A 26,896-nucleotide genomic window follows, 5' to 3' on the forward strand; every position below is an offset into this window, starting at 1 on the left:
GTTATACAGCTAATTTGCCTTCTTAATTTTTTAGACATTTGTAATGTATTTCAGGGACAAGCAGTTCAAAGTTGAATACCTGCCCTTTATTCTCTTTTCTCTTAAAGTCAGAGGTTCAGTACAGAAAGAAGGCAAACTCAGCTTATATTCTGAAGATGCATCTTTGACTGAATATTTGGTTGTGTTTCTACTTTTAAACTAATTCAGTATCCTTTATTTCTGTAGCAGCCCTTTTCTTTAACATCTTGATTGTAAATCTCAGAATGGTGCTTAAATTAAGTGATGAAAGCTCAGTAGTAGGATGGGATGGAGCCCTGTGAAATGATCCAGTTTATGCTTTTATTAGTGTTTAAGTCAGAAAGGTTCATGCTGACCTGTAAACTTTGGATTTTTCATTCCTGTAGATGACCCCATTTACGTCATATGTCTCTGCTAACAAAACTGCTAGTACTGTCCATGTTAAAAACCAAGATAAAATTCTGATTGCGCTGCTCTTACTTTATTTCTACTGAGACACAACTTAAAAATATTCTCATTATACTCCTGAACTGCTCCATCTGGACTGCCAAATTCAAGACTGAAATATTTTGTCATCTTTAAACCTACCTCATCACTTGATTTCAAAATGTTTATGTTTAGCTTATCAGCAACAACATGTAATGGACTGAAAATACTGGTTTTCAGACATTTCAGTAACTTTTTGGACTTGATGATCTTGGAAGTCTTTTTTCCAACTTAAATGGATCTGTGATTTTAAAGTTCACTTACAAGCATTCCAGTATATTAATGGAGGACCTATTATTTGGGTTTATAGCTATTAGTGTATTTATCAATGTGAGTTTCTTTAGGGATTCCTATCATACAGAAATTGTTATTGAAACAATGTAGGGAATTACAACTAATAGCTTGCAGTGTCTTTCTTAATCAAGATAAGCTGACATGGGACTCTACTGCCTGATCAAGAAAGTGTTATATGGTCCATTAACACAGGTTTGTGGGGAATATTTTTACTGCCTGGGACTGGAGAGTCTTGTTCTTCAAAATTATACGTATTCTTAAAGGTTATGAATTTAATGCTGCTATATCAGGGCTGTTAAAATATATTTGGGTTGATACTGTTTAATTTTTTTCTTTTGGAAAGTAATTAGTAATATGAATGATGCTAAACAAGAAATTAAAGGCAAGGAATTAATGATTGACTGGTTTTGTGGGTTGTAACATGGAACCCCATGCATTAGATACACTATTACTCCATTACATTCTGCCTCATTATCTCATGATTGGAGCCACAGAATCTAATCACTCACCAAACTGTAATTTTACCATCTTTTAATTTTAGAGTATTGACATCTTACCAGTAGCTTGAAACGAAGGTTAAAAAATGCTGAGGAGGGAGAAACAAATTTTGAGGGTCTAGTTTTAATGAAAACTGCCTTTTACTTGTGAAACTGGGCTTCTGAAAACCAAAATGAAAAGGTTCTAGTGGCAGTTGTATCAGAAGAGATACAAACCACAGAAGAGTTCTCATTTACTTTATAAAGACAGAGAAATCTGTTGTTTGTGGTTTGTGGCACACAATGTCCATATAACTTCTTTTTGTAGCTGGTATCACTGTAACCAGCTGTGATGGGAAAGAAAGAATCCAAAGAAGTAATTGATCATAGTTTTAAGCAACTTACTTGTGCAGCTACTTAATAAAAATTGTCAGTTAAAAAGAGAAGATAACTATAAAGAAATAATTGGAATCCTCATGTAAATAGTTGTTACCAGAAAAAGCTAAAACTCCCTACAGAGCATTAGTGTTTCATTGTCCTGCAGTGCTTCACTTATAAAACAACTACTAGACATAAAATAGTAAAAAAAAAATCAGTTTATAGTAATTTTCATGTTTTAGGAGTTTAAATAACTTATTTAATTTAGCACAACTTTGGGGAGTGTGAAAACTTGTGGAAATGTTTTGTTTTATCTGTTGAATTGTTTCACGTATTTGTTACTAATGATCTAAGTGAGCTCACATAATAAAAAACTTACACTGTCCATCCATAATAGGTCTGAAATCTTAGGACACTTCTTTTTTCTTACCTCTTCGACCTGCCTTTTAAACTAAATGTATGAAATTAGCATTTAGGAGCAGTATTTCTAGTCCTTTGGGACCTACCTCTCAGAATTCACTAATCAAGGTAGAATACCCCCCATCTCAGTAGACAAAAAGCAAATTCTATGAATTATTTATGAGTATAATCAATTACTGATTATAATGGAAGCAAACATGGATGGCACTAAAAAACCTGTTTCTTAGAAGACTTATTGTTTATTTGAAATTCCTGCTGGTTAGGAAAACATAATGTAGGATGAAATAATGTGAGTTAGCTGCTTCCCCCTTCATCCTGGTAAGCTTCGGTTTTTCAATATTCTCATTTTCAAGGACTCTGCAGGAGTTGCTTCATAGGAACTAGTTTGCATAAACCTTCAGCTACAGAAGGCAATGAGAAGCCAGTGTGTTTTACACAAATCTTGTCAGGGTGAAATTTGGAAACCATGCATGGAAAAAATAAGTCTGGAAGAGTGAGAATGCAAGAGATGAGATTAACTAGACATTAAGTAGACACCTGCAGGGTGCAGTTCTTTAAAATACAGGGTTGGGATAGAAAAGATAGTATTTTTTTTTTCCTCTATGAAAGGAATGTTTTATTCCAGAAACTCAGAACTGTGTTATTTCCACATCCTATGGTATGCCAGGGCTTCAGAGAAAGTGCCCTGTGTCGAAATCTGTAGTGCCCACATTGCTGTCCCCAGTGAGAGCAGTCAGAGGAGGTTAGGGACAGTCAGGATGCAAAACTCCCTGTGAAACTCGAGTTGTTCCTGGCCCTTGTCCTGTGAAAAGAGCTGATGGAGGCAGAACCAAGGGGAAGCAGTTTGGCTAACAACCATAAATTAATAAGAACTGTATTAATTTGAACTGTACCCAAAAAGGAACTAGAAGCTGTAACAGGAGCTTGAACTTATCCTCAGCCATAATTCTCCAGGCCTAAAGTGAGATTTGTACAAATGAGAAGAAAAAAAAACACCTGGGAGATAGCTACAGAGTAAAGCAGATTTTATGGAGAAATTTGTGTCTTGCTCAACCAGTGAGTCAGTTACATCTAAAGAGTTACAAGCACTTGTGTTACAACACAAGTTCTGTGAAACTGAAGAGTTGGGCCAGTCCACCATGGCCAAGTTAGTGTGCCCAACTAGGAAAATGAAGTGTAATTCAGCCTTTTTGCAATGGACAGCATGATGTTATAGACTGGCCACTTGCTGAATGTTGCTTAGCTGCAGAAGCAGGAAAAAAACAGGGAACTGTTATTCCTGGGCCTGCTTGTGTCAGGAAAAGCCTCAATTGCTTTAGGAAACAGATTTCAACAATCAGTTTAATTGTTACTCCTGTAATATTTTTTCAAAAGGAGGGTAGTTCTTCAAGGAGAGGCAGTAACCAGACAGAGGACAGTACTGTAGCTGGTTTAGGATACTAAACTGGCATTGAACTAGAAATAGCAATGTGAATTCATTTTGTTAAAACCAGACAGGTGGCAATAGTTTTGCTTAGACCAGAAGGCAAACTAGACCATATTTGTAGGTAGAAAGAGGATAATGACCTTTGGGCTGGGTGTTCTGCCAAGGTGATCAAGGGGTGTTGTCCAAGACTGATTTTTGTTGAGGGACTAAATATGTCCTGACAGAAAAATGCTGTTGCAAGTTTATACAAATACATAAACACATATGTTTACAGGGCAAGGGGTGTCCCTCCAAATTTGCTTGGTCAGATAGTATTATGTGCTTTTGACTTTGTGCAGTAGAGAAAGCTGAAACGGGTGAGTGCTTTAATTTCTTGTTTATTTTTAAGACCTGTCTGAAGAGAGCAAATGGAGGGAAGAAATAAAACTTCTTCCTTAGAGGTGCAAAGCTGCACCAAAATACCACCTGTCAGGCTGGAGGAGTTATTAAATAGTCTGCATATAAAGCAGGTGAAGCACTGACATTGGCTGAAGGTGCAGGCAGGCCAGAGGGAATGGAAACAGAGCCATCACTGAAAAAATGCAGGGAAGCAAAGAATCACCTGATTCAGCCAAAGTAGCTATGAAAAAAAGTGAGAGCTGGAGCTGCAGGTTGGGAGCAGCCTGGTGTGCCAAGGGACTGTCTCCTCTTGGCTGCCCCTCTCCCAGAGCCTTTCTGACTAAACCAGATGGGGTCACAGTAGTTCTTGGTTTTATTCTCACCAGCTGCTGACCAAAGCAACTGGCATTGATTATCCCTTTGGGCTGGGAAGTAAATAGATAAATGCAGTTTTTCCTTTTAGCATTTTCATCAGTGCACACCTAGAAACATGTCATGTCTCATTATCTGGTTTCAGTGAAGGGGCTTGAAAAACCTACCCTTATTAAACTTTGGGTGTCCTATGCAGAATTGTTTTCAATATCAGCTAACAGATATGTCTTGTGAGCAGTGATCCTGGGGAGCAGCTTCCAACAGGCTATTGTATTACAGTGTTACTCAAAATTAAGCATTTTAAATTACCCATTTAGGGATTTTGATCTTGAAGCCTCTGTCTGCTGGGGTATCTTGTATTTCATTTTTTAAACTGTGTTTGACACTGGCCCAATGCCAGGTACCCACTAGAGCTGCTCAGTCACCCTCCCCTGCCACAGCTGGGCTACCACAAACAGGCTGTGCCAAGCCCATACACAGGAGCTCTCACTGGCAATGTATACTGTAATGCTCTACTCTTTTCCATTGCTTGAGTTACTGATGACAATTTTGTTTTAACCAGGAACAAAAGAAAAGTTTGTTCACTGCAGAGAAACTCACAAATTTCATACCAGCTCAGTATGACTTTCATAAATAATTTGGGAATTACTAGAGCTATTTACTTTATTTAAGCACTTTGCTCCATCCTTTTACTTGTATGACCTTTGAAAGCCTTCAATGAAGTGGAAGTACAGCAGGCAAAAGTATTCCTTTTTCCTGCCAGTGGTCTCAGGGATTGTGCTAACTCAGCACCTGCCTTTATGCCAAGGGGCATTTGTGCCAAAAAAAGTCCAGAAGTTACTCTCTCCTGGGAAGCTCAGCTTCTTCTTTTCTTCCAAAAGACATGCTGTGTGTGCAGACTGGTTTTCAGGAGATATTGTCATCATCTTTTAAATTAGCTTGTTTCTAGAAAATGCATTTATTCCCTACGACCTTCAGGGCAATCAGTTTTCTGTATGGGAAAGAGGCAACTTCCCTTTGCAAGGCTTAACTTAGACAATGAAAAATGCCTGTCACTTGCTAAAACTGTAGCTCTTTAGTCACTAATCAAAATCTTAATTGAAACCCTGGTTGTAGTGGTTCAGCAAACCAATAATACGTGTAAGAGAAGCAAACATAGATTACCAAGTAAGATCTCATACAGCTTCTTTCCCAAAAGATGAGCTCAGCTGTACCTGTGGAGATCTTTGGCTAAAAAAATTTAATAAATGGTCTCCTGCCCCAAGGAAAAGAAACCTTTTTTCAATGCTGATCTGAGTCTCTGATAATTTCTTTACCTATCTTCCTCTTCAAGAAGGATTTCTCCACCCACACATATCACACATGCAGAAATACAATATGCATTCTTTCTTGTCAAAGAAGAAATCCTGATATATTTCCCATTCATCTGTGCATTCTAGAATTGTCCATGGTACTCTACAGCAATTCTTGATACCTTTCAGAAAGAAATACAATGGTGCTTTATGCCTTTATCATATGAAACCCATTAGGTTCCTGCATAGTAATACACATTGGCAGCTGTGACAACAATTATTATAAACATTTTTATAAACATTGACTCAGTGTGGTCTTGTAACTGCTTTGCCTTTTAATGAGGAACCTGTAGTCTTAATAGTAAATTAAAATACAACTACTATAACCAGAAGAACCAGGAAAAAAACATTCCCAGCAGCCAACTGCTGTCACCTCCATCCCCCATAAGAGCTGATGCTGAAGCTTCATTCCTGTGTGACTAAAAGAGAAAACTGCACCGTGCTGAGCTCTGTCCCTCAGCTGCACTGCTGTGCTCCACTTTGCTCTTGCTCATTTCATCTATGAAGAGTTTACAGTGACAAGAAATAATTAAAATACAACTTCATTGGGTATTAATTTGGGTAATGCTCTTGAAGATGGAGGCCATTGCTTGCTTTCAGATTATGGAAAGTTATAATTTTCTTAGCATTTTTTGGTTTCAGAAGAACTGAGGGGATTTTCTATGCACTATAGGGGGGAACTTAGTTTTGGTTGGAAAGAAACTTAAAAACATGTCCTGCTCCACTACCAGCATTTCCCAGCTGATGTCACTCTGACAATAGATTCAAGCACGCCAGAGATCACCAGCACTCTTTATAAAATCCAGTGATGCTCCTGACCAGAGACAACATCCCGCGGCTGCAGGAGGGAGGAGCATTAGCACCCATGGCAGAGCTGAAGGCTGAGCATGGGCACCCCTGGGCAGCTGAGCCCCACTGGGAGGGGCAGAACAGGTGTGGGAGGGGGCCAGGACATGTCCCAGCAGCCTGACAGCCCAGAAACAGGAGGCCTGGGACCCCAGTCTGAATTTGCAGCGAGTCTGGCACAAGTGTGCTGAGAAGCATCAATAGATCATTTGTTTCACTGGATTTTTGTAATGCTGCTTCCTACTGTTTTGTCCCAAAGCCCAGCACAGAGCTTCCCATTTGCTGCTGCTGCACCTTCCTCCTTCCAAAGCTGCCTGGTTGGGTTCCACCTTTCTGGGCAGATGAACATCTCTCCTCCTCCCTTCCACCACCTCCAGCTGCTGGCTGTAACCACAGAGCTTTTGCCTTCCTTGCTGGAGGCAAGATGTGTCTCCTGGGGCAGCAGGTAGTGAGTTCAATTAATCAGCTGAAAATGGCTATTTTCAATCCAGGATTTTTCCAAGTACATGGAAATCACTCCCATCCTTCCCAAATAAGCACTTTGGTTGCCTGCTATGACACGCTCTGGAAATGGTTTGCCATGGTTTCTGAGGTTTGAGCTGAATTAGAGTAAGATGGTTATCTGAAGTATGACTAAAATCATCCCTCTCCCCTCTTCCCTTGGAGAAAGTGAGGCTGTAGCATTCCTAGCAGCAAAGCCTCAGCAGGCAGGAGTGCTCTCTGTGGCTTCCCACATGTTACAGTGCAGCATCAACAGCACCCTCCTCTCCAGGAGACTGATTTATTCTCTGGCATTTTCAGTGGTGTGATTGGAGCATTTCTACTGAATTAATGTGGGGGGAAAGAGGGGGTGGGGTGGAAGCTGTGAAGCTACAGGTCTGTGTGCCTCCTGTGTCACAGAACTCTGCTCCCATGTATCTGCTGGAGAAGAGCTCAGAATTCCCTGGAACCGTGGGTGTTGCTGCAGCTTTCTCTCTACTAACCTTGGGTTCTCTCAATCTCTTGCTGATAAAATCCTGGGTGCCTGTGCCTGACAGGATGCATGAAGGGTATATGTTCTCTTAAATGCATATACAAATAACAGGGAAATTAATAGAAGATTGCAATATCAATAATTTGAATGAAAAATTATAATCTTTAAAATTCCTACTCACCTGTGCATAATTCCAGCTTCCTAATGAGCTGTGTCAAAAGATTTATGACCTTTTCACCTCTTCAAAAGAAGGGCCATTTTCATTAAAAAAACATTCCTGTTATGTTAGGGGAGGCTGAGAAGGAGCCACTCCCTGCTTTGCCCCTCTCTCTGCAGAGCTGAGCAGGAGCACCAGCAGCACCAGGTCTTGCAGGGAGCATCCCCACACCTTTTGTGTCCCCAGCACCAGGTCCCACAGCCAGCCAGCAGCACTGACCCAAATGGTGCCACCATTCTCAACACCTGGGCTTTGTGCTTCCCTGGAAGAGAAATGTGTCCTGGCTGCTGGGCTGTGCCCTTGTGAGATAGCAGGATCCAGCTGGAGTCCCAGCAGGAAAACAGTGCCAGAGGACAATCAGAACTAGCAACAGTGCATCACAGAGTCTTTGGGAAATATGAGTGTTAAATATGCTGTGCTTCACAGGAAGGTTAGCCATGGCAATAAACTCATCTGGGTTAAAAATGGCAAGTTTTGATATTGGGGCAGATAAAAAAAAAAAAATATTTCCTTGTAGGAAAACTTGTATAGCAATTATGTGACATAACATATGATTACATTTTTCTAATATTTGCTTAGAATAGATGAATTGTTTAAAGCAATCCTTACAGTTGTTTTGATGTTTATTTTCATGATCAATTCAGTGTTGTGTCCCCATGAGCTGCTGTACAAACTCAGAAGATTGCATGGGGACAGAAACATGCACCTCCATCTGACAAACCCTTCTCAGTGCAATTTAAAAAAGAGAAATTAAGGATCAGCCAACACCAATGTGTGTCATTAGTATGTCACCACTGCCCATGTCTCTGGAATGCCAGCAGCTGCTAAAATTGCACTTGGACTGCATAACTGGACCAGTGGTGTTGACAGCTGGAGGGAATCCTCCTCACCTCCATCTCCATGAGAAGTGCTGGGTGGTTTGTGCTCACCCTGCATTGGAGGGTGCCATGCTGTCACACCTACAGCAACTGGAAGGAAAAAACATCCTTCCCACCTCAGATGCTTTCTCCTTCCCCCCTCCCCATTTGGAACCCAGGCTAATTTTTGTCACTATGAAATGTCTCTGTGGTGTTGCTGGAACCTGCAATTCAGCCAGTGGCAGCTACTTCCTGAGAGAGTCAGAGCAGGAGGCTGGGCTGGTAGGTGCCCAAGAGAAGTTAAAATGGGACAGCTATTTGCAGAGATTGATTCTCTGAAGTGCTTCAATAAGCAGTAATTTAGAGACACAGGAGTCTAACATTTTGTTTAACGTGACAGAAAGTATTCCCCCCTTCCTTCAGCACCATATTGGTCTCAAGTCTCTAAAAACTATGGTATTTTCCATTTTCAGAGGCTTCCCACCAGTCTGCTGAAGCTCTCTGTAGGCTTGAGCTGCTGGTGTCAAGGTGAAGTTTATTTCTGTTCAAGTGTGACTGGGCAGTACAGTGGTGTGAAACACCAGTCTCCAGCTGCTTAAAAAATAGTGCACTACAGTAGCAATTATAGTTACCTCTACTGTGTAGCAAATTATTTTGATTAAGAACTTTTAGGATAATAATAACCATTATAATTATAAATTTAAATAATTTATTTTATTTATATAAATATCTTTGGATTGCTATCCTTAGTGATGTGGAACTAAATCATACAAAGGTTCAAGTGCATGTATATAATCCTTTTGATCCTGTTATAACTAGAATTGGATCTAGCTGCATCCAGGCTTCTCTTTGAAGCCTTTAACAGGCAAGGGGACACCCTGTGACTCAGTGGGAGGGTCTCCCTGATAAACTTTGTCTAAAGCTCCTATACTGCCTGCAACAATAACAACTCTATTCAACCCTAAAAACAAAAGCAGATTTTTATATCCAGGCAAAGTTATCCTTGTTTTCCTACAAGCCTATTATTTCTGACAAGTTTGATGCATGGATAAAAGTCAGCAAGTCCCTGAAGCCTTCTGAGCTTTCACCTGCCTATGCTAAGGAGGGAAAACCAAATATTTTATCTTAGCAACCTACTGCCACATGCCTGAGTAGAGGCTTCTTCAAAATCTCTGCTGATGCCTCCTAAAGGACACTGGGATAGCCTGATCCCTTCACCTTTTGTCTTAAGAGTAAAAAGAAACTAAGGGCATAATGAAATATTCTCCTACACACACAAACCACCTATGTAATAACAATTATTGTGCTGTGATACCTGCTTTGAAATTTGTTTATATTAGTGAAAGAAAAGATACGAGTTATTTAGATGTAAAGGTTTGTAACCAAGAGGAAACGAGCATTGACTGAATAATGCTTAAAAGATGGTAAATCACAGGAAAACAGGACAATAAATACAGGTTGCCAGAGAAATAATCCTTAACATCATTTCCTCCCTGCCATGGTCTCGGGGAACACCTGCAGGCTGCAAACAGAGCAGGTTTGGGCAGTGCCAGGGCTGATGATGAAGTGACCTCAGCCTGGGGAGGGACTCTGCCCTGGCAATGCTTCTGATGCTCTGTGAAAGTCTGTCCTGCCTTCACAGCCCAGCCCTGCTGAAGGACGGTGAGTGAAGACGACAGGGGCATGTCCTGGTGTCGCGTTCACTGAGTTTTGGTGAAGAGGAATAAATGAGCTGCAGAAGCAGCTCCGAGAGAAGCTGCCCAGCACCCTCTCTGTGCGGGCAAAGCCCGCTGACGGCTGGCTCAGCATCGGCGGCTGAGCCATGGAAAGGCAGAAAAGGCAAGGATGAGTGAGGAGAGCAGCATGGAAACACCAAAGTCAGTGAAGGAGGAGGAGGAAGAAGAGATGCTCCAGGCGTCGGAGCTGAAATTCTGCAAACCGTGGTGAAGATACAATACACCAAACTATTTCCCTGTAAATCACAAGGTGTATGCAGTGCTCACCCACAGCCAGTGAGAACTGAGGAATGTAGATGCTGAAAAAGCTGTGATCTGACCTGAACAGAGAGAGAACTTTTGCTTTCAGAGAAGAAGAAGAGGACTCCTTGCTTCTATATTAGAACAGCTCATCCTTAAAAGTTGCACCCCACAATCCAAAATGGCCAGGAATGTGGTTGTGGGAAGACTGCCAGACCATGGGAGGGATTCCATGGGCAAGCAGGTGCTGGGCAGAGTGCTGAGCCATGAAATTAAAACCATGGGAAACTGTTTAGTGGCATGGCAGGAGAGACTCCTCTCCCCAAGCAAACTGAAGAAATACTTATTTTTAGTGGTAAACTGACTCAAAATCTCAGGTTTTGCCTCTTTATGTTGTCAGTGGGAAGGAAAGAGGGCCTGGGGGGAGGAAAGATGTTCTAGAGGTTAATTTTAGTTCTTATCATTCCTCTTTTAATTCTGCTAATGAAGCTTTCTTTATACCTTTTGAAGTTTTGAGCCTGTCTTGCCCCTAAAGCACTTTCTCCTAATCCTTATCTCAACCCTGTGAGCTTTATTTTAACAGGTTTTTTCTCCTCCTCTGCTCAGTTATAGTAGAGGAAGATGAGTAGATGATTTTTGTGAGTGCACTGGCATTTGCACTGCTACAGAGTGTTTTTCCACATCCAGCTCTCATGAAAAGCATCAAGGAGAAAGAAAATCAGTAGTTTTGTAAATAAAGAGATGCCATCAGAAACCTCTTGACAAAGTGATGCACAGGTGACTGAGCTTTACCTGGCTATTCCTTTTCTCTTTTCTCCTCACTCTGATGTGAAATTTGGCAGCTCCATGGGTTAACAAACAAGCCTTATCTTGAGCCCTGGGTTACTGTTTAATCCCCTCCTGTGCATGGGGCTTGACCAAAGGCATTAATGAGTTGCTAGTGATAAACAGCCTCAGGTGTGTGTTTGCTTGGTTAGCAAATTTGCAACACAGTTTGTTAAACTGCCCTATTCTGGTCAGGAAAGCCCCAGAATCAAGATTTTGATTTGACAGGTAAAGGAGCACTGTGTGCTGCCAGACCTTATCAAAGGGAATTAATGCCTGATGGTGACACAAGCACTTGTCTTGCCGTGTTTGTGACCTCCAAAGTCCCCTGCAGTTATGAAGATCCAGTGCAATTTTTTCTTAAGTGTTCACTTTAAATTCAAGTGGGTATTATGGGCTTCCTGTGGAACGGATGGATTCCACATGCTCACTTGGCTGTGGAAACATCTGAAGTGAAAAGGGTTTGCTGAATAAACCTCATTATACATCTCTCTGGTGTTTATTCAAGCCTGTACAGAGTGAGAGACATTTTATACCTCATTCTTCTGAGTTAGAGGATAAAAGGACATGACCAAAATGCAAAGAAGAAACTTTTCCATGTCAGCATCAATACTGGCAGAGCTTTTAGTCATAATTAGGGTTTTGCTAACAGAGGTTTTATTTTCTGAAAAGAATACATGGATTTGGGCACCTTGTCTTTCCCAATGACATCTGTTTCTTCTTTTCCAAAAATGTAAACACTTTACCAAGAAAACCTTGATCTGGATTTCTCAGTGGCTTTTATCACCTCTCTGGAGTGCTCTGAGATAAAGGTGGATGTGGAGCATCCCTTGGAGAGGGGATGTGCTCCACACCCCCAGTTCAGGGAAGTGCCATGCCAGAGCAGGCAGGTGTTTCCTGCAGGATTGCAGCCCATGGACAGCCCACACTGGAGCAGCTGGACAGACAAGGGAGTGGCAAAGTGAAGCCATTAAGGACTGACCACAGCCCCCCATTCCCTATTCCTCTCCACTGCTTGGGGTGGGGAGAGGGGGGAGGAAAGGAGTTGGGGATGAAGGAGTAAAGTTGATCCTGGGAACAAATGGTGGGGGAAGGGTTGTTCTAATTTTGTCTTTGTTCTTCACAATCCAATTCTATTTTAATCACCAATAAATTATATTACTGCTTGTCCATGACAGTAACTGGTGAGTGATCCCCTTGTCCTTATCTTGTCCCATGAGATTTTTCATTTTCTTTTCCCCCCATGCCCTGTTGAGGAAGGGGAGTGAAGGAATGACTGGTTGGACATCTGTTAGCTTGCATGCACCCTCCCAGAGATCTCTACCTGGCATCTCTGCTGACAGAGATCAGCTCTCCTTGTGACTGTGTGATGGCCACAGCAGCTCATCCATCCTCCTCTCCAGCTCAGGGTGCCTGTCTGGGCTGCTGCAGTGACAGAGAGAGCCTGGCCTGGCCTGGGTCTGCACAGAGGGCAGAAGTGAGCCATGACCTTGGTGACACCTGAGGCACTGTAGGGATGTATTCTTCTGGACTTCCACTGCCCTCACACTGCTGGATTTAAATCTGACCAGTGAAAGGAGCACTGACCATGCACACCCTCAACCTCTCCCTGGTCAGAGCTCGTTCCATGCCAGCACTGTGGTGTTTGTTACTCCTCTGTCAGTACCATTCCTGCTCCAAATGGCTCCAGAATTGCCACTGTCATTCTAATTTTCTAATGCACATAGAGCAGGAGAAGAGGGCAGCAAAATGACTGCACCAGTGATGTTTCTGTCAGCCCACATAAATAATGACTCCCAGTGCTGGCTGGCTGCAGAATGCTCTGGGGACAATGGGTTAACACTGGAATTAAGAGCTCCTGTGATGGTCAGCAGTGCCAAAGGTTCCAGGGAGTGTAATGCTCTTTTCTCCTTTCTCACTTTCTGCATTTCTTGGAAAAAGGAAAGTCACATGGAAGAGCTCCTTTTTTCTTTCCCTGCCCAAAGGTTGTTTGTAACATGACAAATGCTCTCCTAAATCAGATTAAAGGGCCAACCCTGCCACCCAGTAGCTCAACTCTGACAGTGCCAGCTTCACTTGAGGTGAGCACATGAGCCTGGGTACCAGTGGCAGCCCTGCCTCCTCACCCTCCTGGCATTCCCAGGTGCTGTATTTGGGCACATCCTTCCCTAATCTCTTTGGTATTTATTTATTTATTTATTTAATTTTATTTATTTATAATATTTATTTATTTATGGTATTTATTTATTTGGTATTTATTTATTTATAAATATATGAATATTTATTTATTTATTTAATTATGCTGTAGATTAATTTTTCCAGCCCATGTTTGGAGCTGACAGTCTTGACACAGTGAGTCCAATCTGTACCTGCTGTGTACAGATGAATGTATTTTCCCCTCTGGACTGATGGCCTGTGAGGTTCAGGAGGTGTCCTCAAATTCTGGCTGTGCACAAGGTGGTGGATAACATTCTGCATCCTGCATCACAATTTTGTAAACCTTGGGTCACAATGTCTATGTCAAGGCCCCTCCAAATGATGCTCTCTTTGCTTTTCTCCAAGTGGTTGGTGAGTCCTGTATATTTCTTATGATGGGTAAAGTGTTATGAAGAGAATATATGGTTAATGTGTGGGATGTGTAAATGCACTTTTAGGAGGTTAAAAAAAAGAATTGTGAAATGTTGATGTCTTAAGTTGTGCTTTTTTTTTTCCAGTCTCCTTACTGAGCTTTCCATAAGTGGTCTCTTTCTGGTTCCATATTAGTGCCAAGTTATAGCACAGCAGTCTGAAGCTCTGCCTCCAGTGAATGGGACAGTAGAATGTGGATATTTTAGGCAGACTATATTTTTCTGCTGTGTTTTGATCTGCTCAAATGAAACAAGAACTTCTCCCTGTCTCTCTCTCCCTGCTGTGCATCACACTGCTGGGTGAAGGGTTCACCTGCAGCTCATTTGAGGGCAGGCACCAATAGCAGCAGGAAAAATCTTTTATGTAGTACAAGGCAAAATCACATCAGTTAGCTGGGATGTCTTGGGAACTGCAAACCAGCCTCAGTGTTTTCTCCTACACTTCTGTCATTCTCTCCAAAGCTACAGTCAGGGTTCCCTGGGAGGGAGAATGACCTTTTCTGGCACTTCCAGCAGCACACTGATAGTCAGCTTGAACCCTCAGTTTTTGCTTTAATTGCCTTTAATTGCCTCCTGCCTTAGCATTTGATACCTTTACAGCACCTTGCATGTATTCTGCCAGCACTTCTTTTTCTGCATTTCTAAAATTTAGTAGCAGAGGAGTTAGTTCAGAGGAGTTAGTTCAGTGCACTGTGCCTTCAGAGGTTGTTTCTGCCTGGAAAATGTTTGGATCCACCCACCCCTGCCTGGGGCACACACACATTGGAGCTGCCTGCCCTGACTCAGCCCAGGAGCAACATGGACATTTGGCTGCTCACTCACACCCAAACCTTGTGGAGACCAGCTCCCCTCCCAAGTGATGAGCATCATCCACACACCAGCCTAATTAATTAATCACTTGCAGGAATAGAGGGTGGTGTCTTACAGCCAGAAGGGGAAAGAGGCAAACACTGCAGCTGTTGCTGAGTGAAGGATCTTTCTGAGGCAGCCATTGAAAGCTTTAAAAATGTCCTCACTGCTGGTTTTTACCCTTGAGCTGGGTTTTCTGACTTACAGAGCTCTAAATTTTTGCTATTTTCATGCTCTGATTTGGCACTTTTACTCCCAGTTTTCAACCAGAGTCCTTGTAGAGCTAGCAGCCTCTTCAGCTGGATCCCTTGCTGCTCCACTGTGTCTTGCCTCACTGTAAAACTCTATCATGTGGCATGCAATTCCTGTGAAAAAATGAATTAATTTTGGCTTGAGATGACTCATTTGAAATTGCAGTAATGCACAGTGAAAAATCATAGAAGCACTGACAAACTGCACAGCCTGGACTCACATAACCAGGATAGTGAAAAAACCCAATGCAACTTTTGCTTTTTGGTAGTGTGTCTGGTGAATTAAGAATTTGGCCCTGTACCCTTATTAGATGGATAAAGTAGTTACCATGAACTAACTCAGGGCACACCAAATAGTAATAAACAAACAAACAAAAAAACCCTCTAATTGTCTATCAGGCAAAAGCAAGTCTATGTTCTTGTGAGTCAATTTAAGTTCCATTACTTTCAGCTTGTTGTAGATTCAAGATGGGAACTACTGAAAAATCACTTGGCATTTTGAGGGTAATGCTAACATTTCTTACTGAGTGTCAGGGAGGGGTGGAAAAGGAAGGACAGGAAAGACTGACTGTGTCTCACACCTGAAAAACAGACACACTGTTGTCTCTCATGGTTTGTTTAGGATCTGCTGTGTGTACAAACTGATGTGAGCAGCAACACAATGACAAAGGAAAAGACACTGCAATGGTTTCTAGAAGGGATGATGTGTGAGTGAGAGAGGGTTTGGTGGTTCATGAAAGATTCTATGTGCAGTTGAATTCTTTAGCCCTGAGGGCTGGACTATAGATACTGTGAAATAAACACCTTGAATTTAGGTTGCAATGAATGTGGCAGGACATGTCCTTCCCCTCTCTACCCCAGGTAGTTGCTGCACAAAGAGATAGAATAGGCTGAAAGGCTCAGAAGGGCTCAGACCCCACCTAAGAATCCACATCTTAGTCTGGAGAGCAGATGTGGGAAGAGATAAAGGAAATGTTCTTGGCTGAGAGACAAATATATCAAGGAAATATTCTTGACTGTTTCACAAACTATAAAAGAGACATGAGTTATCACAGAGGCAGAAGCCTCTTACACCCTGAGAAGCACCCAAGACTTCTTCCCAGAGTTTGGATGCAAATTCTGGGGTTACTTTCTGGGAATTGAGGGAAAGTATCTCCATGTGTGCCTCACCAACAATTAGATTATCAGGTACATTGGATCCTAAGTTATATTATATTTTTTGCTAGCTGTAAAATTAATAGATACCTTTAACCTCACACTGCATTTGCTCACTAGTAGTTTATTTTTGTTTTTACTCCTGTGCAGTATCAGTTTGTTGTAAGTCTTCTCTGTTAGTTCTGTGTCTATTAAAAAATAATTCATTCTATACTAGATTGGATCAGTCATTATTAAGTGACTTGTGAAGGAGAGTGGATTTTGGGGTGCTGGCCACCTCCATAAAGCTGCTGCCAGAGCCCTGGGCAAAAGGCAGGGGCTTATCCAAACCCACATCCATTAACAACAACAAAGTCATGAACACCTCAAGGCCAAGGGCTTTGATCAGTGGATCCACACTTATTTCATTGCATTAATTGCTAAGATGGGCTGAGCCAGATGTCACACCAGGTTTCTCTCCATCCACAGCAGCAGCAGCATGAAGTTTCCAGTGCATCTCAGCACTCATTCCCATGCAGAACAGCTTTTCTATTTTACAGTTTCCCTGTTCCCCTCCTCTCTTCACCAGCTGATTGAAGAGCTCTGTCTAATTCATCCTGGAAAGAACTTGCTTCTTTTTTCAAAATTGAAACTCATGCACTTCCCAATTTCATGAATTCCTGAACTGGAAGCAAAACAAAATGAGAAATGTTATATGTGTACAGATTTCAAGCTAAGTAAGACCTTTGCTCACAGGTAAGAAAAGGCTATCAGTGCTTATTAGTTTAATTATTTATTTTTGAAGAAGATCTGGTTTTGGACCAGAGTTTCCTTCAGCTAAATGCCATTAAAGTAGATTTAAAAAAGCTACTTTGGAAGAGTTTACAGTTGACATGGTCTGCAGCCAGGCTGGAGGAATATAATCAGAGGAAAGTTATCAAAGAATGCATGGGTTTGTGTTAATGAAGTCAGAGCTTGTTCTTGAGTTCTGTAATAGTCTGCAACACCATAAAACTGAAGGAAACATTAATTAAACATTAGCAAAATGCTGAAGATTTTATTGTGCATATTACAAAATAGTTTAGTCAAACCATATGGAGCCATTTAAAATGCCATTTGGCTAGCACTGACTTACCTACACTGTGCATATATTTAGTGTTTATTATAATTTTAGACTGAGACACATAATTTTTTAGATGAGGTTGACTGTGAGATATAGGCCTATTTTTATTATGGCCTTTGACTTGCAACATTTCTTGAGCTGTGTAGTTAAATTTGAATTTTAAATATGAAAGTCCAAGGTAATGAGAATTTTGTGTATTTTATAAAGCTTTGTGGAGCTGCAGACCTCAAAGAGCTCTAAATTATTTAAAAATAGAAATAATAAGAATATTTTCCTTCTTTCTTCACAAAAAACAAGAGAAATTTTTTTGATAGCTATATTTGTGTTTTTTACATAGGGGCTAAGAGAGGGAGGGAATTTACTGGGGAAAAAGTGAATCTCTATGGTGCTTTCTGAGCATCATAAAACACCAACTCCTCTTGTCTTACTTGCACACAGGCACTGAATTTTGAACAAGTATGTATTTTAGCTGTGGTAACTTGGTAAGATTTCTGACACAGAAATAAGTGTGCTATGCAAATGGCTTGGGATTTTTAAAGGGTAATTTTATTTATCTTTTGCTCTGTGTCAGCCACAGCAGCATTTGGGATTTGGTTAGTGCTGCTGATGGACAGGACCTGCCTGACCACAGAACCACAGGCAGGCTGAAGCTGAGCACTGGAAAGTGGGATGGGAGTGGACCTTCAAGGTCCTGAAACAGAGGCAGATAAAAATCCATCATATCTGGAAGTCTCAGGATCTTGCATTGCTCACGTGCATGTTTTAATGCACAGGAGTGTGAAAGTGCAGAATGCTCCCTGTTTCAACTAAACTTGAGACAGCTCTCACAGCTGTCACAGAGCTGGGCCAGGGCTCACAGTTTTGGGTAGATCAGTGGAAGACTGATGTACCTAAAAGCTGTGTGTTGGGGTTATTTTAAATGTGTTTGGTTCCCAAGCCTCAGGTGAGGTCTTACAGTCAGGATAATAATTGGAAAGTCTTTTAGAGCAAACCAGTAATAAAAACAGAGGATCTGAGTGTTTATTCCATTCCTCAGAGCTCTGTCTCTGCTTCCTCAGAGTAGGGCAGTCAATCCTTTCCAAAAAGTAGGTCTGTATGTCTTCTCCTTCCACAAACAAGGTTTACTTTCCTGCTCATAAATACAATTAGGGTTTTTGCTCACTGTTAATGACTGCCTTAAAGGAAACCCTCATGACCACCTTACAGGAGCCTTCTCAGCCTCTTTTCTCCCTCCCAGGCTCAGTTAACTTGAAGCCACGAGATGGCACAAGCTGACAGAGGACCCTCCTTCCCTGTGCTGCCCCTGTGTCTGCTGTGCTGCAGAAAATGGGAAAAGCATTTTTGTGACCTCTGCAGTGGAAGGCTTGAGCCACCTTGTGCTGCCTGTGCTGGGGAAGGCTCTGTCACTGGGCTTGTCACTAGAAAATAGGAGCTGTGATGAGATTAACTAATGCTTTGTATCCTGAAGTGATGAGCTGTATCTCCACCATGGTGCAGGGAATGGACCCTGCTTGGGCTGAGCCCACCTTCAGCAGAGATGGGCAAGCACTCTGGTTCCCTTGGCTTCCTGAGCTGTGGTGAGCAGGGGGGCACTGCCTGGCTCTGCTCACAGGCTCTGTGCATTCCCTCTGCCCCAGGAGCAGTGATGTGAAACCACAGGCATCTTCCCAGAATGGGTCTGTGTGGTTTTGCTGCAAAGGCAGAAATTATCTACAGAGTTAGCTTGGGGTGGCAGGATGGGTGAGTGGGCATGAGAGCTCACTGATCTGAGGCTAGGTGTACACAGGCTGGTCTTTTGTAGCTGTGACCACCAGCCACCCCATAGATTTCTAATTGCTACTTTTTAAATGTGGTTTTACAGGAAAAAGTCCAAAATGCCACAGTGCTGAGATACTTTTCTCCCTGGAGTTCAGATTTGAACACTAAAGCCACCTTCAATCTGCATTTACACTCTTTATCTTAACCTCAAGGCCAGTAGCAATTTAACTAGAACCATACCAAATCCTGATTCTTTAATATGGCCAGAAGGCTAGAGAATGTGGGAGTTTTAAGGAATCCACAAAATAATCATTCTGATTTGCATTATGTTGTTTAATCACTGTATTTAAACACTGTATTATTTTATCAAAGTCACTCTCAAAATGAATGATTCAGTCCTTTGGCAGGATTGGTCTAAAAGCTTAAAGTTTACTTGTTAAGGAGTTTATTATCAGACATGTCCCTCTCCTAAAAGCACTGAAAAAACCATTTCACTCTAATGATTCTGTGCCACAGAAGTGATTTGCATTAAAATGTCAATAAAGGCCAGTAGCAGTTGTCTTGGCCAGACAATAGCAATAATAATAGCAAGCTTCCTTTTTCTCCAGGCTGAACATCCCCAGCTGCCCCAGCTGATCTTCACAAGACTTTGTTCTTCCCTTCCCCAATTATGTTTCCCTTCTCTGGACGTGCTCCAGCCCCTCAGTGTCCTTAAAGTGACACATCTGGACAAAGTGGCACATCTGGAGCAGAACACAGTGGATGTGTAGGAGCCTCTTACACCCTTCCCCAGGTTTCCACTTTTGGTCCCCATGGGAAGCAGGATGCTGGGCTGAGGTGGGTCTTGGCTCTGACACTCTATGTCCATCTGCTGTTCCCTGTTTCTCCAGGCTGATCATGACAGTTCTGTGCAGTGCCCATCAGAATTCTCTCTCTGTGACTCCACTGGTGTGTCCCACACCCTCTGGAAGGTGTTCTCTGAATATGCATTGGAAAGGGTCACAGTGGGATGTGGTTGCTCTGGATAGACTGCAGATTGTAAACAGAATTTGCATCATGGATGAAATCCTTTTGTGGCTGCAGGTTCCTCCTCCTCTCAGAAGAGGCTGTGAGCTCCACTCAGTGTGAGCACATGAAAATTCAGTGTCAACTCTGCACCTTCTCTGCACCAGGCCAGAACTGCAGCACTGGGGCAGTTCTGGGCAAGCAGCAGAGAGGCCTGGCCATTCCTCCTTGGGGAGAGCAGCTTTTTTTGGGGTCTGTCATCTGCTTGCTCCTCCTGACTTCCCCTTCATTTATGGGGTTTTTAAAGATAACACTTATCCTGGGGCACTGAATAGAGAATTTAATTCTCTATATCTAGGTTGATATAGCTTCTTTTACACCATTCACATAAAATTTAGGCTTTGCAAAATGCAGGTTCTTTTGGCTACTGAATTTTGGCAGCCCACAGACTTTCACAGCAGATTCTCTTGTCAGAAACAGCCAAGTGCCTTTGGATTTGTTTTTTTTTTTTTTCTGTGCCAGGGAAACAAAAGAAAACTGTACTATACCACTTTGTATAGGCAATAGGATACAAATTATATTTTTATAAAAAGGAATGCTGTGTGAAGGAGCAGAGTTCAATGTGGTTGGCATGGGCTGCCACAGCCACACAGCAGTGACAGATACAGATACAGATACAGATACAGATACAGATACAGATACAGATACAGATACAGGGCTTGGAATTCTCCCTCCAGGCAGCCCCAAATGAGTGCCCTGGGCCTGCAGTTTCATCCCAGCAAGGTATGGGAGCACAGCCTCCAGCTCTTCCCCAAGAAGCAGCCAGTCCACATACACAAAACAAAAAAAAAACCAAACAAACAAACAAACAAAAAAAAAAAAAAAAAAAAAAAAAAACCACCAAAAAACCAACAAAAAAACCCCAAAAAACCAAAAAAAACCAACACCTCTCTTTTTTTTTTTTTCTTTTTTTCATAAAGCATGTTGAGAGACAAGGCTGTTGACAGGAAAATAAACCCCACTTCCCCAACTAGTTTAGGCTTGTGAGAAACAAAGCCCATTACTCTGTTAAAATGTAAAGAAAATTTAATAAGGGTATAAAGGGGACAAAGTGAATAAAGCAAAAGGAGAAGTGCTGGGTGCTTAGCTGCAGCCAGAGGCACACCAGTGAACACAGCAACACCCCCATCTACCCTGGGCATGGCACCAGACAAATGCATTCATAAATGGTGATGCATATTCAAATATTTCAGCACAGTTCCTCCTCTGTCCTGCCTTTTTGGAGCATGTGCAGTGATCATAGTCCTGGTCATTTGTTCATTTTCAACACATTCAACTGGTTTTGATTCCTTCACCAGTTAAATGTTAACCTTACAACAACTCTTCACCAACATTGGTATTACAATACAACATCCACATTAAAAGAACTCTAAACTTTAGCAAAACTTCTCTTGCAAAAGCCAACATTATAAAACACGCAGTATTCACTCTAACAATTGTGAAAGACAACACTGGTATATATTTATCACCAGTTTTGTTATTTTTCTCTTCTCAAGGGACTCTGAAAGTCAAATGAAGACTCCAGAGCTCAGTTGCCTTCCAGGCAGGGACTGCTGCTGGCCACAGCTTGAGTTGCTCTCATCTCTGCAGCAGCTGAGGGATGCTGACCTTTCTCCATAAACCCTTCCTAGAGGAGCAACATATGGGGTAAATAGGATTTTGCCTGTTTCTTCCAAGCCCTCTCATCCTAATTAAATGGAAAAAAGGTCCTGGGCTTGAAGCACAGCCCAGAGCTGTATCCTGAAGCAGTGCTCAGGCACAATTAGACTCTGTGTGGGACCCAAGATAACCATAATTACCACAACCTGCTTTGGACCAGCAGCAGTGTCACAGCTATTTCAATATCTGCTTCCTGCAGGTGCTGGGCAGCCCTTGCTGAGATGTTCTGCCCTGTTCCAGCTAGTTTTCTTCCTCTGTCTCTCTCTCTTTCATTTACTTACTGATTATCAGCATTTTAAAATACCAATTGTCTTGGTTTTGAAGACAAATTTCAGGAGAAAAGGCCCTGGAATGAGCATTTCCACTAAAGAGAAAAGAGCTTCAATAACTCCCTCCCTTTTCTTCTGCCAATGAGAAAAATTGATACCAGTGAGTGAAAAAAAAGAACAAAAACAAACAAACAAACAAACAAAAAAAGTTTATTAACAAAAAAACTCCCAAAACCCAACCCAAACCAAACCAGGCAACAACAAAAACTACACACACACACACACAAACAAATAAACAAAAAAAAAAAGGGGGGGGGTGGCATGTGCTTGCAATGCACAGGAAAGAACTGAATAAATACTAGATATGAACTCCCAGAACTTACTCTCTACCCACACACCCCCACAGCAGAACCAGAAAAAAAAAAAAAAATCTCAAAAAATGTCCAGGGAAGAAAAACACATGGTCTGAGTGCATGGCCCTAATAACAGAATGTTGAGTGTTCCCTTTTGTCTGCAGGAAGGGGAGTTCACACAGCAGCTACACAGGAGCAGAGAAGATGGGAAACCTGCTGAATTTCTGGTGTGGGTCTCCTCCTTGTAGCAGCCAAAGTTGGTGGACTTTAATGTCCTTTCTCCTGTCGGTTCAGCTCCTCCTAGGTCCTGGGTTCAGGGGTGAACCTGCCAGCAGAAAAAAGAAAAACAAGCCAAGCCAAAAAGAGTTCAAGGGAACAAAAAAGTCAAAAATCTGCTGGGAAGATTCCCAGTACTGCCTCCAGGCTAGGGGAGGGGAAGGGAAAAATCTTCTTCGTGTAAGAAAGCAAAAAAAACCCAATCCAACAAAAGTAACAATGCAGTGTCCTCAGTCCATGATGTCTAGAGAGACTGAGCAGAGCCCCTGCCCAGGCTCCAGCCCCACACCCCGGTTCATCTAAAAGATATCACAGCCATTTCTGGGCATAAAGCAGATGATTGGGGAATAGAGTATCATCATAAAATCACCCCAAGACCCCAGTCACCCTTTGACCTAGGTAGTATCCTACCTGAAACTGCTGTGGATGCTTTTCTCCAACGATCTTCCTTAGAGAAATTAGGTTACAAACACAGAACCACAGAATTGTCAGGGTTGGAAGGGACCTCTGGAGATGACCCAGTCCAACCTCCCTGCCAGGGCAGGGTCACCTTGAGCAGGTGAATGTGTCCAGGTGGTTTTGGAATGTCTCCAGAGAGGGAGAACCCAGGACCTCCCTGAGCAGCTGCTCCAGTGCTCTGCCACTCCCCATGGAAAGAAGTTCCTCCTCGTGTTATAGTTTATAGCCATTACTCCTCATCCTGTGACTGAGCCTCACTGAAAAGTCTGGCACTGTCTTCCTGAGAACCTACTTTGAGGTATTTTCATGTAGTGATGAGGTTCCCTCTCAGACCTCTCCAGACTAAACAGCTCAGCTCCTCTGGTGTCTCCTCACAGTAGATGCTGAAGACCAAACATGGGAAGCAGTAGTTAGGGAGACTTGCTTTCTAAGTCAGTGTCCAAATTCAGCTTTAACTAAGAATCCTATTAAAGCCAGAATATTTCATTACTTTGATATAAACCTCAATACTTCTGTTTGGAACCTTGAAAGATTGTGCTGTATAGTCAGCCAAATAAATTTCCCAGGACTGTAGAAAGCTGTGGGGAATATTCAGTGTTTGCTTCTTGTAGGAAGGAGGAGGAATAGATAATTGCTGGAAAGCAATGAGAGAGAAGAGCCATGGTATCCTGAATTAATTGAGCCACTCATTTTCAAGTGATGGAAAAAGTGCAGAGAAATTCAATCACACAGTGTTATTTGTAACCTGTTCTTATGTATCATTAGGGTGTTTTCATGCACGCTGCCTGGAGGCACTTTAACAGCACTTGCCTGCTGCCCACAAAATCCATTAGTTTAAACAATAAAAATGAACCATTTGGCCACACAGTGAAGGCCCTAAAATTGCTCTGGTAAGTGCAGACACAATGAGGATGGAGACTTTGGAGCTGTGCAAAAATCATGAGACCTAGAGGAAAATACAGCTGCTGTGAGGCATTGTCTGCAAAGGAACACAAAGGCCTGGTTTGCATTTCCTAGAACACCATGTAGTCAGAGAAACACAGCACCATCTACATTGGAAGACACCCTCAGGACCATCCAGTACAACCATCAACCCAGCTCCATAATCCCCCCTAGGCCATATCCCCAGATTTTGGCTCTCCAGTTTGATTTGGAGGCAGACACTGAATGCAGAGCACGGCACAGCTTTAGGGTGGCTCCGTGTGCCTGACAGTGTCTGAAGCTTCACCCTGCACCTGGTGCTCATTAACTGAGTGAACCAACACAAGGCAGCCAAAGCAGGACCCCCAGCACACCCCAAGGGCTGAGGAGGTTTGGGCTGGCCCCATCCCTGCCTCCACCACCCTCCCTTGCCAGGGACCACCCTCACCAGCTCTGCTGATGAACCTGCAGTGCAATCTCCAACCACCTTCTGTTGAAATGGACAGGCTAGAAAACTTCTCCCATTTAATCTGTCAACTCAACAGACAGCAATATTTTTATCTATGCCCCCACCTCTCCAAAAGTAATTTCCTCAGGGCTGGGAATAGCATTTTGTTTCCAGCCCACGGCTGCAGGCAGTGGTTTATTGCTGAAGAGGGTGATACCCAATCAATCCCACACGTAGAAACAAGGCATTCAGCTACTGTGCTGTCTGCTTTTCTACTTTATGAGCCTGTCAAACTCTTTTTGTTCATACCCAATATAATCTTTCCACAATCAGGAGCTTGCATGGCTAGAGGTGGGCAGGATGCTGCCACTATTACCTGGGAACATCAGCTTCCAGAGCTGGAGCAGTTGTGGGAGTGTTTCCCTTGAAATTTTAGGAACTTTGTTCATGCCTTGTTCTTTCCATGCATGTCATGGTGTGCATTTATTGCCTTTCTTTCAGGAGAATGTGTGTGGAGGGAATCATAAAACCTGATCACTTAATCAGTGCATAAACCAGCAATTTATGAACAGCTCGTGCACAAGCAGCATCTCACTGGACACATAACCCCACACCAGGAGGCTTCACTCTCTGGGAATTGCTGTTCAAAGCAATTGCACTTTTCTATAACTGGGATTGCATGGGATTATGGTATTATAAATGGGATTTGCTCTAAAGGCCAGTGGCTCTCTGTATCTTATGGATTACTCCAGCTTCCTCTAAAAGGAATTTTGATAATACCTCTTTAATGAGACTAGGCTAAATTGAATTACATCCTGCCTTCCCCCTGAAGCGGGATCTTCTTCTATGATACCAGGCATGCACACAGAACACAGCCTTACATATTCCCTTCTAGGTGATATGTATAACCTATATAACAACACCTACACAAAGAGAACAAGCTTAAACCTAAATACTTGTAAAAGAAAAAGATTTTTTTTTAGCAGTTTGGGACCTGAAATCCTCTGCTCATCACTGGCCCAAACATTTCAGTTTTAACACTGGAGAAGGTAAATCCTCTGGGGGTATTTTGTAAGTTTTTTGTAACACACTGGTGCTCCAAAGCCTGAAAATAACACCAACCACTTCCAGTGCTCTGATCCCTTGGGAGGGATTCCCTTGACACAGTAGGGATGGAAGTGCAAAGGGAATAAACACTTGGTTGGTAATAGGAAATGGGAAGCTCTGCAGTTTTTCCCACTACTGGTTCAAGAGTAGTAGGTACCACCATCTCATCATCCTGAATGGCTTCTGAAACTCCCTGACCTGGTTGTTCCTCCACTGAACACCTCTCCTGGCCAGTCTGCCAGCATGGCTGTATTTCAGGCCAGCAGGTGAATTACCTGAACAGGTGAGGTTTTGTGTAAGATCATGGATGGGGAAGGACTAGTGGGTAACAGGACTGGAAACTATTGTTTTCCCTTGTTGAATCTGAGAGTGACTCAGCCATTTGCCTGAGCTGTGCAGCCCCACTGCAGCCCTGCCTCATCCTGCTTGCTGAGACAAAAGCTGCAGCGAGGCTGAAGAAGAGGCTGCATGGCTTGCACACAAACTGAGTGGAGGCTTTCCCTGAAGGGATCATGCTGTCTTTATTCTGCTCCTAGTTCTTCCCCAGTTCTGCTTTATCTAACCCATTCACTGTAGAGAAACAGAAATTCACTTTCTTTTTCATAAACACACCCCTCCAGTTTTGTTCCAGAACCCATTTCCAAGTTCAAACAGAGGAGTCTTTATTTTGGGCTGGGTACAAAAGCCATTTTGAAGATCCCCAGGTTCACTTGCCCACTGTGGTCTCATCTCTCTTGGCAGGTGAGCCCTGTGGTGTGAGTTACTGTGCTCTCCCTGTGCCACAGGAGCACTCCTGGAGGGCCAGGAGCTGCAGGAAGCTCTCAGACAATGGAGAGACAGACAATGGAGAGAACATGCTGGGCTGAGGGTTATGTATCCCAGCTCACCAATAGCTTTGCCCTCTTCCTGCAGGCAAAAATCCTGGTGCTTCTGTCCTACCCTTCCTGGGCAGAACCAGACTGGATGCAGCCTGGGAGGCTCCTCCTCACCTTCACCAATACAGCACACTGCAAGGCATGGATCTTGCCAGCAAGCCAGCAGAGGTGTGGGGAGGAGAGGGAAGAGCTTGCTGGTGAATAACTCCAGGGGATGGCCAGGAAAGTGGGAGCTTGGTTAGTCACCCACAGCATGGGCAAGCAAGGGTGGCTGGTTGGCACAGAAACGCACTACTACAACAGGGCTCCTCCAGGAATGTATTTATTTACATTAAAACACTGTTATACAAACTGAAAGTAAAAGAAAAAAAAAGAAAAAAAAACCAAATAAAAAGACATCTTAGAGGGGTAGCTGTGCCAAAATGGTG

This window comes from Oenanthe melanoleuca, chromosome 1 (genome assembly GCF_029582105.1).
Source record: "Oenanthe melanoleuca isolate GR-GAL-2019-014 chromosome 1, OMel1.0, whole genome shotgun sequence".
Lineage (NCBI taxonomy): Eukaryota > Metazoa > Chordata > Aves > Passeriformes > Muscicapidae > Oenanthe > Oenanthe melanoleuca.